This window comes from Hetaerina americana, unplaced genomic scaffold (assembly GCF_022747635.1).
Source record: "Hetaerina americana unplaced genomic scaffold, ioHetAmer1.1.p SCAF_4, whole genome shotgun sequence".
In the NCBI taxonomy this organism is placed as follows: Eukaryota; Metazoa; Arthropoda; class Insecta; order Odonata; family Calopterygidae; genus Hetaerina; species Hetaerina americana.
Genome location: NW_027286985.1, coordinates 9953431 through 9970369, shown reverse-complemented (window position 1 = coordinate 9970369; position 16939 = coordinate 9953431).

Below are 16939 nucleotides of genomic sequence, written 5' to 3'. Positions count from 1 at the left end.
ATCCGAAGGTCGATTTGGTAGGTAATGGTAGAGTTCACCCAGTACTAAGCCCTATACGGCGTGCGTGAATTTCACCCATCAGGGTAGGTGGGCTAGTCCCTTTCCCTGTGCCGGTTATAGTTTTCCAGGAAGATCTGGTACCAAAAAAATAACATAGCTTGGTAGAGCTGCATATTGCTCAGAGAGGATTGCCTGGGAATCAAACCTGGGTCCTCCAGTCAGGAGTCTAATGCTCTATACCCTGGACTACCTTGGCCCACTGTTACTTATTTACTTGGGCAAAAAATTAATACTTATTACATACATGCAAAAAATAGATCCAATTTTAAGTTATGACTTAAAGCTTAGCCACATGTACTAATTCCTTTGGCATTGCTCTCATAATCATAGAAGAATCGTTGCTTGATTCCTAAGACTATTTCAATGCATATTTTCACTCAATTCTTGTAGCAGCGTTGGTAGACTACCGGACTACTGACCAGAGGGTTCCGGGTGTGATCACCCAAGCTATGTGATTTTCCAAGTACCAGATCTTCCTGGGAAACCATAACCGGCAAAGGAAAAGGAACTGGCCCCTTTACCCTGATGTGTGGTAATTTCACACGCCATTGGGCCTAATACTGGGTGCATCACCTACCAAACCCACCTTTGGGTTGATTATTATGTTAATGGTTTTTAGCAATATACGAGCTCGTATTATGGAATAACTTTATTAATGACAATTACTGATATTCTACCGAATAAGGTAGATTTTGGATGGAAACATGATCAATGCGCTGCACATAATTACAGTTATGTTTAATTCATTGGTTTAGATGAGCAATGCTCTATTCAATTGTAGGCAAATACAAGTACACCATTGCATTTAATCTTGAATAGTTATTTCATGTTAAATGCTTTTTTTTCTTTAACACTATTATTCATCTAGCCCTCTCAATAAAACTCATCATTCAGACTCCATGAACAAAAGGGGCCTAATCACAAATATCATTTTCTTTTGCAATCAATAGTGACGATTTCTGTTTCATGGGATTGGCTCCATAGACGGTTGAAACTACAAGTATAGTTCAATCACGATCAATCAAAATCAAACACACTTTTTCAATTCAATGAAATAATACTACGCCCTTGAAAGATCTTAGCTTCCATTCTTTTAATTAACTTCAATGACTTCAGTGTACAGTTTGTAGGAATTACAATGTCAAAGATTATTCACAATTGGTTGAAAACTGTACAATACAAAAATACCAGGTGGGTGGTGTATGTACATGATCTAAGGTAGGTCAAAAAGAACCAAAGGCACAGGCTCTAATAAGATACATAAAAGAAATGATGCTCAGAGTTACATAATGTTTGGCACAAACCCATGAACATTGGCTGTAACATACACATGAAATATCAATTCAGAAAAATCATTGATCATTAATATGAACTAGACTATGACCATTGCTAGAAACTAAAAGTATGAACTTACTGGTCAAGAATATTGTTGAGATATTCCTCAACTGAGTAAAACATATTACGCTGTAGATATCTTTTTAATTTATGCCTGAATGCAGCAGTTCCCTTCGTATCCTTGATACTTTTGGGTAGTTTGTTATATAATTTGATACCCATTTCATTGGGTCCTAATTTCAATGCTTTAGTTCTTATATTCCCTTAATGGATGTCATTCCTTCCTCTGTTGTAATGATGATGATAGGCAGAGTTAAGAGAATAGTTACCAATGCTATTTTTTATATATGGAATTAAAAACATAATGTAGATGCACGGGAGTGGTAGCAAATACAATTCATGGAAAATAGGCCTTGATGGAGCATTGTGAGGTTTCCTGGTGATGATTCTAATAGCTTTTGCATTTTAAAGATGTTTTGAGAAATAGCTTCTGATCCCCATAATATTATACTGTAGGTTATATTTGAATAAATTTCCCATTAGTATAAAATGATTAGTACAGTTTTACTTGTAGTTTCATACAGGCGTCTTAGTAAGTAGCAAGTTGAACTGAGCTTGTGTTGAAGGGCATTTACATGCGTATCCCAAGAAATATTTGCACACAGAGAAATACCTAGAAATTTGCATTCTTTCAAATGCTCAATTGATCGCTCATTAATTTTTACCAGCAGATCATCTGACACGTTCTTATTACGTGTAAAGTATACTGTTTTAATTTTAATTACATTTAAGTTTAGAAGGTTGTCTGTACACCACTTGTTTATTGCAAGTGTGACAGACTATGATTTTTCCACAAGGCTGGGATATGTTTGTGTTGATATTATTACATTAGTATTGTCATCATACAACACTGGTATTATTCCCTCATTACTCTGTAAGCAGTTATGCAGGTATTGATGTACAGGGTCGCACCCAAAAGTGGTAGGACTCATTTTTTTCCAAGAATTTTATTGACGATATACTTACATCGGCTTAATAACCTTCAAAGTATGCTCCTTGAGCTGCTACACACTTAGTATAACGTTGCTCCCATTCCCCGTACGCCCGCTGGAAATTTTCTTTGGGGATGCCATTGATGACCCTCGTCGAAGCCTCTTGAATGGCCTTTATCGAGTCAAAACGTCGTCCCTTGAGCTGTCTTTTCATCAGGTGGAAGAAAAATCACCAGTTATCACATTGTCCAAACAATTTTCATCTCGGTGCAAATTGGCTAACACTTCTTCGGAAATGCGCACACGCGTTGCCTGTTGGTCGACACTCAGAATTTTCGGCACCATCTTGGCGCACACATAGCGCATGGCCAACTCCTGCGAAATAATGCGTTGGACGTTGGATGCAGACAGACCCAACTGGTCTGCAATTTCTTCACTGGTTAAGCGTCGGTCTGTGTTCAGCAGTGTCCTCACTCTGCCCACATTCATGTCGTTCTTGCCGTCGACGGCCATCCGGAGCGATGGTAGTATTCAACGAGCTCCATTCTCTTACTACTGAAACTCGCGATGCCGTCTGATTTCAGCTGAGTAGGCAGATAGTTATGCAGTTGTATGTTCATATTATGAAATGTGTTGTAAGTTGATGACAATCTACAATAAGGAGTATTTAGATTTGCTTTACCCCTTGTGGTGTAGTTATGGATGTGAGATCTTAATTGGCAAATTTATAGATTAACCTTTACATGAATTAGAGCCTTAAAGATATATTAAATAAATGCAGTCATGATTCCATACCTAATTAAAAAAAGGCTCGCAGGAATCATGTGGTGGTATATTAGCAAGAGAGTAAACAGCTCTCTTTTGTGATAGCAAAATTTGTTTAACATGTGGGGAATTACTCCATACTTCAACACCATAATTCAAATAACATTGAAAGAAGGCATGGTAAAGTGTAGAAAATACAATTTACAAACTCTCACCAAATTCCTCTAAAAGCCAAAATTAAATTATTTTCAATGCATATCCAGTTTCTACACATAGCTTTCATTTCTTGTACATAACTTCTATAATGATTTCTCAGTACTTTTTTTGAGTATTGCTGTCAGTAAGATGAAGTCTATTATGCCTTTAAGCATCTGGCTTTATCAATTTTTGATCAGACATCTTCTGATATATGTATCACCAAATTTTTACTCCTTAATGCATGCTAATATGTTTCCCACAGTTGATACTTTGGCCAGAATTTATTTTAAACTTTTAAGACCCATTAATTTTGTACCCCTGATTTTAAATCTTAGACATAATTGAAGGGACTCCTTGGTAAGCTCTCCACCTTCTTTCCAGAGATAATGTACAGTTCAAAGTCAGATGTAGCATGTACAATCTATTTTTCATGTGCATGGTGGTGTCATCACAGCATAGACTACAGAGCCAATCTTGATTCACTCTGTAGTGTTTATATGGTAGAACTCTTTCCCATTAAGAGGGATTTATGGGTATTCACTAATGCCATTCTTCCTATATGCACTGATCCCAGTGAGCTGAAAGTCTTCTCTCTCTTTTCTCTGACTCATTCTGTCACTTAGAATATTCAGTTAATGATAAGAAGAAAGTAACAATATCATTCATGTGGATACTTGGGCATGTGGGAAAAATCAGAATGAAAAGCTTCACACTTCTAAATCTTTAATTAAGTGATCAAGCTTCCTTCTCTTCACTGGTACTCGGTGAGAATCTCAGAGCTGCGTTATGAAATATATGCCTGGAGAAGCATAAGGAGTCATGGGCTTCAGTAAATAATAGTTCTGGAGAATGGAACCCACAATATCTGCATGGCCTAGTTCCAATCAGTCAGTCGTTTTATGAAAGAATCCTGTATGACTTGGATGAGAATAGAGGACTGTTCCCTGAGCCACTCATACTCCCTCAAAGAAGAAAAGGTGCTGCCTCAGTGTGATATATGCAACTCCCCACTAACTGTTGGTTATCATGATGAGATTAATGCTGACTGGACTCAGTAGGAGGCAAAATATAAGAGGAAAATTGGGTTAAATTCTAGATTTGGTATTTTCCCAGCATATCAGCTGCATAAATTCCTCTCGGGTCCTCCACCACCAGGTTATATTGTCCATCTCGGGCGCCGTTTCAATGTCCGACTTGTTCTTTGTCTTCAGGGCTTCTGAAGACGATGACGTCATTTGACCGAGTCGGAATTCGAAACGTCGGCCGAGATGGACAATATAACCCCGTGGAGGACCCAAGAGAAATTTACGCGGTTAAATTCTAGCCCCCAACAGTCTAAGCGCAATGATCGATTTACTCAAAATAACTGGCTTGACAAGGATGTTTAATGACCAGGTCAAAATAATTCTCATTACATGAGCTGGGTTTGGAAACTATCCAGCCATCCAGCATTTTGAAAAAAATATCCTACCTAGAACACTAAGGCCCTAGTTCCCTTCGAAGTACTTCTCTTGGGACCTCACACACTCATCCCAGGATTGCTTCCACTTTTCAGAACAATTGACAAAGTCCTTTTATGGAATGGTCATCAGCTGCCTCATTGCATTCTCCTTTATCTCGTCAACCAACTGTTGGGAAGACTGGGCTTTTGTTTCATGGTCATAGCCATAGACCTATGTTTCATGATCTTTATTAGAGTTATGATCTTTTTTAGAAAACTTAGGTTATTGTTTATGGCTTGGAGCAAGTTCCCTGAGACTTCAGTAGTAGTATTTAGGGGAGTCAAACGACAGCAAAGGATGAAGGGTGGAGAGAATCCCGGCGTCGGCATTATCCTACTCTTAACATAAGGCGGCAAGAGGTTCACAGCTTAAGGTCCCATCGGATGGACGGCATACTCACTCAAAGTGCCCTCCACAAAGCTCCTCAAATTTCACATTGTCAGTAATATCTTGTGTCCACTTGGAAATAATTATTTTGCCTCATATGTTTTCACATTTTCAGCTCCAAAAAGTTAGCCATTATAACTCAGCATGTGACATGACCTTTTCATACTGTTCCCTCCTTTGTAAAACACTTTTTGTGTTCAGATTACTCTTCCCCTTTCATACTATGTGCATGATAGCAATACCTAAGAATGCCTGACTCCCATTTAGCCTCACATTGTCATAATGGAAAATTAGGTCCCCTTATCAAACATTACTTATAAATAGTTTCCACATTTATTTTCCTGCGAATATATTTTAACTAGGATTCTTTAATGAAAAGGAGTTGAAAAATTTCTAATGTTTTCAGTTCTTATTACCTAGGTTAAGGTTACAGGTAAATCATACATTAATCATGTTGGTCATTCCGAGTTTTAGGACCAAAAATATTGGCCTACTAAAATTCCTCCCTTAAGTCCTATTCTTAGACTATATTACATAAATTCTAGCCATATTAGATAAAAGAAAAGCAATGTTTCTTTTATTTAAAAAGCCCCAATTTTATTTTTTAGACTGAATTCTCTACCTAATTCTTTTGAATAAGTTTTGAATTGTATTTTTTCTGCCATAGCTTCTGATAGCTTCCAGTGACCTGAAACATTGGTAGGATATGAAAAATGTTTTTCATTTATATAGCAAACTCATAACAGAGGTTTGCAACCCCTTTTCAATGGGCACCCTTCAAAATTCACTCCAGGGAAGCATTTAGAGGTAAGGGAGGGAATATTAATTGAGAAAACTCAAAGTTACTCCCAAATTAAGATACTGTTTGTCAAATTTGTAGTCCAATATCTACCCCCCTGGTTGACCAAAGCTCCCATTTTTTCAAACCTTGAGTGTGTGGTATCATAGAGAGACCACTGCACTGTTCTCTGTTTGGGACTTTGATGAATCTCCCGCCATCATTGACTTGAATAAGTACTATATCTATGGAAAGCTAAGTTAAACATCAAGTTAGGAGGGAATATACTAGAGTAGGGGAAGCAGTTCACATTTTTCAGTATTATTCTAGAGGAAATTTGGCACATGGCACACAGGATATTAGGAGAAAAATTGCATTAGATAAAGAAGCATAAGCAAGAAGAATGGAATGATTGACAGGCTCATCAGCAAATGTGCAGAGAAAAGATTTGTGGAGACTTTAATATGGAGTGTAGTGGTTTATAGATGTGATACACTGTCCTTGAGCCAGTAGGATGAGCATAGATTAGAGGCTTATGAGATTTAGTTGAGATGGAGAATGAGAAAATAAGCCATATATGTAGAAAATTAATGAAGTTTTAAATAGGGTGGTTAAAGAGAAGAAGTTGCCTGGGAAAATTTGAAAAAGGCAGAGGAGGTGTAATGGGGTGTTGAAGGCTGTGAGAAATCTAAAAGGGAGGAGGCTGGGTGAACATGGTAGATAATCAGAGATATTATGTTTTGAGGCTGTATGAGGGCGGACAAAAATTATGAATAAATGATGAAAGAAGTACTCTCACAAAGAAAGAGGAAACTCTGATGAAATTGGCAGAATACCTTTTACAAATGAAGATGTTTTGTGCAATCACCATTATATCTTTTATCTCATTATCTTTCCTAAATTTACCCTTCATACTCAACTGAAAAGAAAGGCCTCTGTGCGTGAGTTTACAAATTAAGCTTATGTAAATCATCCATGAATTTCTTGAATCATAACCTAAACCAAAGATTCCCTTACCTGTGGTGCATTTTACTTCAAAGCATATGTAAAAAAGTTTCAGTAACTTGGGTAAAAGATACATATAGTTTTTATCATTTGGGAAGTCAGATTATTGGGTGTAAGAACGGGGTGTTTTTGGTGATGCAAAAACTGAGTTAGTGTAGGAAAATGTATGAATATACCCTATTGTTACAAGTTACTTTTGATATTTAAATGCAAAAATATACATAAATACTTACCATATCATTTTTTAGCATGTAATCTCTATATGAACACATTAATATTGTTTCGAACACCACTATCAGTCCATTTACTTTCAGTGATAAAACTGCAACAACTACAAATGCTAATGCCAAAAGATGATTTTTTTATTATTCGAGATGAAACTCTTTTTATGGCCATAGGTCAAAGCAATTGAATTGGAGGAGGAAGTGACAGGAATAACTCAGCTGCATTTCAGGTTCTAATATTTATATTTTCATCTAAAATCAACTGGAGGAAAGAATTTCCTGTGTCCATGGAAGGAGCATGTCAGTGGGTATAGGAATAGATGAGAGTGAGGTAGATGACTGTGGTTTAGGAAGAAAGAGTGACCATGGGAAGAAAGCAATAAATTTTTGCTAGGGAAATGGTTTAATAATAATGGTCACTTGGTTTTAATGCTACAAAAGGCTACAAGTATTCAACTGTTCCCGGCTCAACATTGTGGAAATTCATGTTTATTAAATGAAGAATACAATGCATATTTCCACTGTCATTTATTCACGCACAGCTAGTTTCAGCGCTCAAACGTCATCATCAGGTACAAATGAATCAAGTCATAGTCCATTTATATACCAATCATGAGGGAGAGGAGGGGTGGGTGAGAGAGGGGGGAAAAGGAGGGGAAAGAAAATGGGTTTGCGATTGGCGTTGATGGGGAGTGGGGAGAGGGGTGTTAAGCATCAGGAAAGGTGATTGGTTGGTTCACAGTGGGGTGGGGGGTTTGTTAGGTGCTTCAGTGAAGGAAAGGGGTACTTTCAGGATTGGGGAGAGGTATTCAAACAATAAATCGTTGACCAAATGACCCATTTTGAAATTCTTCCTGATTTCCAGCTCTTACCACTTGTCAATCCTCATTCCTTTTTCTATATGGTGTAAGAGTTCCGGGTTGAAATCACTTCCATAAAGGAGAGTGAAAAGATACATTGTATTCTTCATTTAATAAATGGCTATAAGTATAGTTGAAAGACTACCATTCAGAGACATATGAAATGGACTTTTTTACTATTTGGAAACCTTAGGGTGTCCATGCACACATTGAAATTTCAAAAAAAACCTTTGCCTTATCATCCAGTGGCTGAACCACCAGAGTTGACAGAATAGCCATCCCCAGTTAAGGTCACAAACCTTCAACCTTTTTTTAACAGGTAAGTGGGCCAACCAACTCGTCAGGTTAGCCTAATGGATAGGCTTAGGTTTAAAAACATTTTAATTGAGTTGCAGTTTTCGGAGTGTTGGTGCAGGTTTAGATTATAATTTAGTGCTAATGTAAGATTAAAGAGAATTAAAAGGCATGATGGGTGAAGAAATGGAATGGAAAAGCATTAATTGCGGTTAAAATAAATAAGTACCAGGAAGCTGGGGAAAATATTTATGAGAGAGGACCGAGTGGTCATCTTGACCAATACAGCAGAAGCAATATGGTAATAATTTAAAAGAGGAAAATCTCATTATAGATGAGATGATCAAGAATTTAGACAAAAGGAGTACATAAATGGAGGAATACAAAGACAGGATTAAGAATAATGATTTACAAAGAAATTAGATAATAAACGGAGGCAGGGAACTAATTGGCTAAAATAAGCATGGTGGAAGATACAGTGAAAAAATATGGTTTTTATAGTAGAAGGTTATATTAGATATTTGTAATGAAAGTGAAAAGTACTCTTCGGAAATATGAAGGGTAAATTCATACCAACTATCAAAGACATGGCAGCAAAGTTATTAAACCCCAAGAAAGACTCAGGAGAATGGAAAGAATATATATGAGCTATACTATAAAGACAATGAAATGGGTATCAGATTATATAACAAACTACCCAAAAGTGTATAGGATAATAAGGGAACTACTGCTTTCAGGCTTAAATTAAAAAGATATCTACAATGTAATATGTTCTAGTTGGTTGATGAATATCTCCCTATATTCCTGACCTATAAGTTCATACTCTTAGTTTATAGCGATGGTCATGGTCTAATTCATATTAATGATCAATGATTTTTCTGAATTTGATATTTCATGTGAATGTTACAGCCAATGTTCATGGCCAGTGTTTGTTCCAAACATTATGTAACTGTGAGCATTATTTCTTTTATGTATCTTAATGGAGCCGGGTTCTTTGCTCCTTTTTGACGTACCTTATATCATGTGCATACACCACCCACCCGGTATTTTTGTATTGTGATCTCTCGGCAAATAAAAAGTAATAAAAATAATAATATTAGACCAGCAAGTTTAGACATGGAAAGAGAATATGACATAAATAGTGATTGTATAGGTCGAGGAATTATTATTACTATTTAGAATTATTCAAGAATTACGTTGCAATTAGGCAATTGTCCTGGTGGTCATGGTCAAGTTTGATCAATGATCACTATTACAACGAACATGCATACACAAACTAGAAAAACAGATAGGAGACAAAATATTCATACATACAATGACACGTCCAATTCGCATGTAAACAAACTTCCACATCATGTAAAAAATGCCATCCATATCACATGCAAACAATATTATGGTAACCACAATGAAGTTTATCACCCAGTGGCTGCTTTACATTTATTCTTAAAACTCCTAATATTGGATGGAAAGGGCTCAAACATACCTCCAGGCAGCTGGTTCCATTCAATTATAGTTCTATTTAAAAAAGAATATTTTTTCTTATTTGTTTTTTGCGTCCTTATTTTTATTTTGAAACTATGCTCGTTTTTTCCCTTAAAGTTAGGCTTTTCTATCCCTTGCCATAAATCTACCCATGCTTCGTCCTTTTTAACAATTCTAATTCAATCACCCCTAACCTACTCCTTTTCCTTCTATTTTTCAAACTCTCTCATTTCAGTACGTCTAAAATTTCCGTGACACTATCCGTTCTTTTGTACCTTCCGAGTACATGTCTTGCTGCCTTTCTTTGAACTTTTTTTATCTTTTTAATATGTCCCAACTCATATGGATCCCATACTATGGAGGAGTATTCTAGGATAGGAATAACTAGTACCTTATATGCTTTTTCTTTTGTGGCTACGCTACTTCCTTTTAAATTTCTCATTACCCAATGCAATACTTTAAATGCCTTTCGTGTCCAATTGGACACGAAAGGCATTTAAAGTATTGCATCCACTTGGACCTCCCACCCAAGAACCCTAGTTAAGTAAATGCCTAAATATTTGCAATGACTGCTCCATGGGATTCTTTCTCCAATGAGGGTGTAAATTTCCTTTTCTCCTTTCTTTTTATTTGAAAAACTTATTTGCTCACTCATACTAACATTGATGCCCATATTATTATTATTTGTAACCCAGTCATCAAGGCAATCAATGTCATTTTGTAGTATTATGCGGTCATTTACATGCTCTACTCATCTGTATATAATGCAGTCATCAGCAAAGAGTCTTATTTGGGAATGTAAATTGTTGGTAGATCGTTTATGTTTTATCCTTTGTTTTATTTTTATCCTTTGTTTTAGCCTCAAATCCAATGGTAATGACTCCAACTTTAAGAATACTTTATCATGAGGATACTTGATAGGATAGAAAGAGCATTAAGGATTTTGAAGGGTTAATTCTTAGTATTTATGAGTAGGGTATTTGGCTGGATGACATCATCAGATTGGTATTGGTTTTCATTCCAAAAATGAGAAGGCAGCTGTGAGAAAGGGTCATATGGGTAATAGTTTTGATTTCAGGCATAACAAAGTATTTATACAACTTCAGGAACTAAGGATCAACTTAGGATCATCAATAAAATAATAGAGAGAGCAAACAATTAAACAGGGGAAGAAGAGTTTGGGCTCAGGAAGGTGAGATATCTACATGGTTCCATGGTATTAGCAATGAAGTCAATGATAGAAAATACATGGAATACAACCAGGATGCATTTGTTTGTTTAGCAGATTTCACAGTGTTCAGTGAAATGAATTGGTAAAGTTAACGAATGTATCACAGAAAGTAGAAGTAGATTGTGGAAGTAAACAACTAATGTGCAACCTGCACGTCTCGGACTACTCAGGGAAGGAAGGTAGAACTTATTTGGCTTTGAGGGGATAAGGTTTCCAGTAGTTTGTTGTGCCTTATTATCATTATCAGTTGTCTATTCAGTTAGAGTCTTTTAATGGACCTTTCAATGTCTTTTTCATCCACTAGTCTCATCTTATTCGAATTTTTCCCATTAGTCATCTCCCCTCCATGAAAATGCCTAGAACTTCTTGGTTTTTTTTCCTCTCCTCGTATTTTCTCCATTATTTTCCTAAATATTTAAAGCCTCTTATCTTCTCTTAATCATTTGCCTTTCCTTTCCATTCTTTTCTTTATGTATTTAGTTAAGGAGTCTGTCATAATCTGTCATGCTAGGCAAGGTATAGCAATGTGTCCATTCAAAACTCACCTTACATGGTAAATTACCATGAAATAATTTATGTTTATTCAAATTTTAATCTGTGCTTCTTTCACAATAGCATGCGCATTAGTAGTCAAGATCATATCTTGAGTTTAGTGAGTCTTTTAGTGAAAGAGAAACTGAGGAGCTTGTGTGGTTGAGAATCTGCTGTGGTATATAAAAATGGAATACAATTACCTGCTCATGAAATTTCAATTGACCACTCTAATTTGAGTATGGCAACATCTACAATTAGAAGAAAACAATATCACTTTGCCCAAATTGCACAAGGAAGTAATCAAGGGTTAAGTTAGCCGTTTGAGATCTTTGCACTTTACCCGCCCCCTCTTAAAACTTCCGCTAATAAGATTGAATTTTTCTAGCATCTCTCTTGGAAGAATTCACCTTCCACCCTCCCTGTTGAGATGCAGATTCTAAGAGCTTTGGCACCTGCTCAGTGTTTTAGTTTTACTCATATCTCAATTGATTTAATGTATTAATAATTCAGTGACCATATCAATTGAGAAATTCAAACTTCAAATACGTATAATGCTTGAAATGAATACAGCTCATATCATTCATGAAAATCCCTTGATGTGCCAGCTATTGCGTGTAATTTTTCTGTGGCAGTTACCTTGTCAATATCCCTCCAAATAATCGACATAGCTTTGTGGATAGTGTTCCCATCTAATTCTGAAGAAGCATTTGAGGAACCCTCAAACAGAACAACTGTTTGCAGCATCATGGAATACATTAAATTACATCTTGCACAACCAAATAATTCAGGCATAATGACATTTAAATTAAACAAAATATATTTCCAAAGTGTCAGTGAATTTGTGAAAACGGAGAAAATTGGTCATCGTTATGTGATACAATACTGTTATTTGAAAGGCCACAACCCAACCAATATAAAAGCTGAACTGGATTCTACTCTGGGTGAGTCTGCTCCTTCGTTTACAGCAGTAAAATATTGGGTAGCAGAGTTTAAACGAGGCAGTACTAGCTGTCAAGACGAGCATCGCATTGGTCGACCAAATGAGGTGACGACTTCAGAAACGGTGAAAAAAATCCACAAAATGATACTGAATGATCGTCGACTGAAAGTGCGTGAGCTAGCAGACATAGTAGGCATTTCAAAAAGTGCGCTTCATCGCATATTAACTGAAAATTTGGACATGAGAAAGCTGTGTACAAGATGGATGCCGCGTTTGCTCACACTCGAGCAAAACCAGTGAACCTCTTGAAAAAGGAAAAACTATCAACGGCGAGTATCCTGCGAACTTATTGCAACGTGTGAGCGAAGAAATCTTGCAAAAGCGGCCGCATTCGGTTAAGAAGAAAGGGCTGTTTCATCAAGACAATGCACCAGCTCACAAATCCATTGTTGCAATGGTCAAAATTCATGAATTAAAGTATGAATTGCTACCTCATGCACCCTATTCGCCAGATTTAGCCCCCACGCTTGAATTATTTTCTGTTCGCAAACTTGAAAAAATGGCTCGGTGGTCAAAGATCTTCCAACCGTGAAGAATTGATGTCGGCAGTTAATGGCTATTTTGAGGAGCAAGACAGTTCTTATGATAATAAGGATATCGAACTTATTGAACATCGCTGGGAAAAGTGTATATACCTGAAAGGAGATTATGCTGAAAAATAAATAAATTTTTTCCCAAAATTTTTGTGTTTTCTGTTGGATCATGTACTTCTGGGGCCACCCATGTATACGGCATATTTATACATTTAAATGGGGATTGGGATGGTGGAGTGGCTAACGTACAGGCTTCCCACCGAGAAGCCCTGGGTTCAAATCCTGGACACAACAAATAATTTTCAGTGATATCACGAACCCTTTTTGAGGTGTTGGGGAGAGCACTTTCAATGAGTACGACATCCGTCGCGTGGGATGTTAAGCTGCGGACCCCTTGGCGCCGTCCGACAAAAGTAGGCCAATGCCGCTAATTCTCTCCACCCTTCCTTTCCCATCAATCCCAAATGACGCAAATGACCTTAGCTGTCGGTCGCCTCCGCTAAAAAAAATATTTTTAATTTATTTTGTACCCTGCGAACCACCACGAGGGAGTGTGACGTGGTGATCACGCACCAGACAAAACACCTTTCTCTCCTACGTGATCGGACAAACCTTATTTTATTCTGATCCCTTATCGTTCTGGGGAAAAATGGCATGTTAAATATATCTGTACTACAGTATATCTCACGAATGTTACTGGCGGGATCTCGCCTACCGTAGTAGGATGGGGCTAATGGCACATTTTTAACACCATAAAAAATCCTTCCAATTTATACAAGAGATTTAATCTGTAATTTAAACTCTACTCCGTGAGTGATTCCCAGCGTAGATCCTTTAAAAATTTTGATACGCTACTCAGTCTGTCATAACAACGTTTCACAAATGTATCTCCCCTATGCTGCACTCGATCCAATTCGGCAATCGATCCAACTTCATGTGGATCCCATTGAATAGTAGCATACTATAAATTAGTCCTAACGAGATAACATATCCCTTTAACCTTTTCATTGCATTTCCTCAACAATATAGACTACGTAAACACTATCCTAATTTGAAAATTCTTTCGAGATAGATCTCCCAAGTGCGCGCCAGCAAGTTCAAGGACTACGTCGGTCCGGGCACCGGTTTTCGTCTTTCATTTCCCATTAAGGATGAGTTGACGTTTAATGGGATGTGGCAGCGGAAGAGGAGAAGGAGAAATCCAGTGTGGCATCAGCCGAAAGGCGAACGTGCGCCGTTTAACTGAGGATGCACACGGCCTGATGTGTTTTCCACGTGACTCCCAGGTTCGAGGGTGAATGCCGAGGAGAGAGAAATTCCCGTTTTCTATGTTATGAACAAAAGAGAGCCCCAATTTGATCATGCGGCTGCGGTATCATTGAGAGACGAGCAGAAAAAAAAGTGACCGCCTGTCAACAGCTAACAAACTGAAGTCGTGCAAGTTAAAACGCTGCATTTGCAAACATCCAAACACAGCCGATATCTATCCCTGATAAAAGTTTTTAGTCGATTCTTACACACTTGGAAGTGTGGCGCTGAATATTTATACTGTTAAAAATATGAATTGAATTTCTTACGATTATATTTTGCCTACCAATTACCCTGGTCATGCAGGCACAATATTTCTTTTCATACTGGTTAGATGTAACAATTAAACGCCTCGGGCCAAATATAATTTAATTCCAAGTCAAATTTCCCATTACTAACTCTTTATTTTTAAGAATATCCCGGGCGATTTATGATAGGGTACACAAAAATATCCTTATTTTAAACGATAATAATTATATTAATATATATAACTATATGTAAACTTATTTATATAGTTCCTATCCCTTTTCCTTATATCTATTTTTCATGTGAATATATATTTGTTCGCCATTTTTTCCATTTCTTTCTTAACCTCTCGGTCAGCTACACTAGAAGTAAACCTAGTTTAAGCTTCTGGCAGAATGATGGACGAATTTGGCTGTCCTTCATTTTATTCTCTGCTCCTTATTACTGGTAATGACAATCTTCATTGTACTTTTTCATTAAAAGCCGTTCCCTGACGGCTTTCCTTTCTTGTTCGGTTAAGATTTCATATTTAATTCCTTGTTTTAAGTTACTTATTCTCGCAAAACACACTTCCATTCAGCTATATTTCTTTTTTTCCAATGCCATGCGTTTCTTATGTACAATGACCGTTAAAGGATAGATTTCACTCGCCAAGACGGTTTTATACTTTGCCGTTCGGGAAGTCAATGAACCATTCCTAGCACCTCACACAGAAGAAATCCGACGAATTCCTTCCTTTCGATGAAAAGGTGTAAAAATATTCCACAAGTCTTCGAAACACTCTGAGTGGACGATACTCAAAAATTTAGCCCTATAAAAAGACAGGCATCCAGGTTTCTTTGATGCCCCACTGACGACGTTCGATCAGAGTACTTAAAGGGATGCTCCCCGAAACTGGAATCCTCGCCCATTTCAGGAGATCATTGGTGTAGTACAGCGCCTAGCTTGAGAAAAAACACCTAGTGGCCTTATAATAACGTGAATAATCCGATAAAAAATTTTATTATAAAACTATCAGAAATATTTTAATTATAACATGTATACTTGTTCATAGGAGGGCAAAAACTAGACCAGGTGGAACAGTTTACGTATCTCAGATGTGCTTTGGACCAACATGATCAAAGTAATAGGGATGTAAGGATAAGGATTCCGTTAGGCAAAGAAGCTTTCATAGGGTGGAGGGAATTGATGACAGGGACGTTGAGTGAGGATATTAAAAAAAGGCTTTGATATAAAGCGTAGTTCTGAACGGAGCGGAAATATTGCCATTAATGCAGGATGATAAGAGTAGATATGAAGCTTATGAAATGTGGATGTGGAGGATGGAGAAGGCGAAGTGAACAGAAAGGAAAACAAATGAGGAAGCGCTGGGTAGGGTGGGAAGGGAGAAGGAATTTTTGGGGAAAATGCAAAGGAGGCAGGGCGTATTGATTGGGAATGAGATGCTGAAGACAGTGATAGAGATGATAATGTTAGGCAAACGAGGAAGGGGCAGGAATAGGATAGGGATATTGGACGGAATGAAGGGAGGAAGGAAATACTCCGAGATGAAGAAGGGTTTGTTGTAAAGTAGAATGCTGGGTTGTGTTTTGTTAGGAGAGATAAGATATTTATTTTGTAGTTTTGCCCATCTAAAACCAACCTTAACCCGTAGATTTCCAATGATAATACTTGTTCATCCATATCAGAAGTTCGGACAACACTAATCGTCACATGATATAATACATGATCTTCATAATACCCCGCAGGCCGCCGCAAGGGCGTGTGGCGGGGGATGTTAGGTCACCAACCGTTAAAAGGAACAATACTACATGCAAAACAACAACATGGAAAATTACACTCACAGCAGCACACACACTCATGCAAAAATCCCTTCATCGAACTCTCATGCAAACACATATACCTTAAACCAACAAACAACTGCACCCCAGGATACAGCCATCCAACAACACGCAAGCCAGGACACAATCAGCAAAAAGGCGATGAAGATGCTATATGATGATGCTAATTAAAATAAAACCAAAGAATTCCCAAAAGCCATTGTACGACCTTCCCATTACTAACATAAATCGTTTCGGTTCATTGACGATAGACAAGTCAAAATATTTTAGAACCAACAGCTTTAAAAAACGTATGAAATTAATTAATCCCGAATCTTTTTGTAAATCTGGCATAATAAAGATATTAAAAGAACAGATAAACAAT